The following is a 2405-nucleotide window of genomic DNA, read 5'->3' on the forward strand; positions in this document are numbered from 1 at the left end:
ATTTGGATCGATGTGGTGAGTGAAAATGAAACTTCCGAGACGCAGAGCATGAAAGTCGGCCCTAATGCGGTGATTGCTAAGAAATCGTAACGTTAGACCGTATCCAATGGGCATCCCACAGATCGATCCAAACCGTTTAAAATCGGAGTAAGCGTGGGGGTTTTGCGGAGCACCGGGATGATCTATGTCAGTAGCCGTTGGGAAAGCGAAAAAGCTGCAGAGCATGAAACCATCCATTACATTCTATTGAATGAAAACGATATTTTTTCACCCACTCATTGTATTCATCACAGTATAAAATTACGCATCATTTGATGCAAATTTCTTGTAAATATAAATGGATGACATACTATTTTTTTAATATTAAATGGAACTCGCGAAAAAAATGACAAAACTTAGCGATGAGGATCTCAGAATAACTCGTCCGGAAATGGTGAGTGACAAATTGGCTGAAAATTACATTTTTACGAGGGAAGGAATCCTTAAATCCCTTGTTAATGCTAAATTTTCCTTTACCAGGCGTCAAGGGTCTTTTTTCAGAAATTGAGCCTCAGAGCATGGTGAAAGCAAGTATTAATGACCATTAATGCAGCCACGCACACAGGTGCAAAGTTATATGCAAACTCAAGGGATGATCTTTACCTTGTAGCATGCATGACCGGTAACCAAGAGCATGCGTGATCGGCAGTAGGGTAGATCTGAGTTGTGAATTCATATCCTAACAGAGCTAAATGATGTTTTTCATGGTGAATTTCTTCATTGGTGTACACATTATAAGAACTTAAAGTCAAGTAGTAAATCGTGGTTGAACATATGAAACCAAAATAAATTCGGGCCACCACACCTGTTCGCCCATCGATAATAGTACTTGCTGCCAAGATGTCATCAGTGAGTTAGACTTCTGATATTTTTATTTTTCACATTTATCACAGCATTGAGCACATGATGGCCCTCAGGAATTTTATGGAACATTCAATATAATGTGGACCACGTTAAGTGAAGCCTTGGAAACAATTAATGCCGTTTTATCTTCAAACTACCTTATGCTTGCGTCAAACTCAAGATGCTATTAGACGAAAGTTGGTTAAAAAATACATGACTTCAAAACACTTTTACATTCACTCCACTTAAAAATGTAAAGGATTATCTCGAAGAATTAAAAACAAATCAAAAGTTATACCTTAAGAATAGGAAGATATATGGAAGTTATGCTGGTGAGAGTAAATTATGAATAATACGACCTGACTATAAAAACAATATACGAGATAAAATCATTTAATTTTAGAGCAAAATATTAAGAAAGTTTTATTCTTACCTAGGCCATCGGTGACGCAGAAAAAAAGGGTCGAAAGTAAGAAAATAAAGTAGTGGTAAGCTTATCCTGGCAGGCGTTACAAGTCTTTACTGAAAAATCACGGTTGGGAACTAAATAAAAACTTTATCATCGCTTCTAATAGGTCAATATTTCCGCAATCTTAAAGTTTACGTCGAGCCAGCAAATTCTCCTCCAACTTTTAATTCGATATGATCAGTGTACTTAGAGGAACATAAAAAGAGAAAGCTTCTATTTCTTAGCTCACTTCCAGAATGTTTCATTGTACCTCAGACATAGTAGCTATCCATCTAATTGCCGACTCCTTTGGTCTTTTATACTCCCCATCAAAACCTCACAGCAACTTCTTCACCGCTATTCCCCCTTTCAATCGATCGCGCCCGAGCGTTCCATTTCCTTCGTCACATTTCCTCCAAGTTTCTCACGTTAATGGCCACGGGTATCTTTTGATCTTTCAACTGAAAGGAGAGTTTTAGCAACTATTGGGCACCGTATAAAACCCTTGAGCGTCTTTTCGTTACTGTATTCCCAAGAATACCGTTATCTACCTCTGAGCAACTCTCTACAAATAAACTCCACTTACGCGAGAGTTATTCCCGTCACCACTCGCACTCTCACTATGACGCAAAATGGCAATCAAATGAATTGTTGCGCGGCTGGATAGGAAGTTAGAATTTTTGGTTAAAATATTTCTTGCAATCAATGCATAAATTAGTAAAAATCTACAAAATTCATTCCCTTTCAGAAATTTTTCGTATATGCGATTGCCTTTGGTCACACCAGCTGTAGATAAATATATTTGTCTTAATTCGATTGGAGACGTCTGATGAAAAATGAACTGCTCTTCTAGCTATAACACTATCCACTATTCCACTATCACTCCATCAAAACCACCGTGCAATTTACACATCTTAAGTTATATTTCCACTAAAAAAATTAATCAGACCGGTTTAAAAGAGCAAGTCTTTCAGTTTTAAGTCGAAAACTATTCTCCACATTCTCGCATCAATCTAAATTTTCATTTGAAATACCTATAATTTTGGAGTAACAAAAGACATCAAAACATTTTACA

The sequence above is a fragment of the Ischnura elegans genome, chromosome 2, assembly GCF_921293095.1.
Source record: "Ischnura elegans chromosome 2, ioIscEleg1.1, whole genome shotgun sequence".
In the NCBI taxonomy this organism is placed as follows: domain Eukaryota; kingdom Metazoa; phylum Arthropoda; class Insecta; order Odonata; family Coenagrionidae; genus Ischnura; species Ischnura elegans.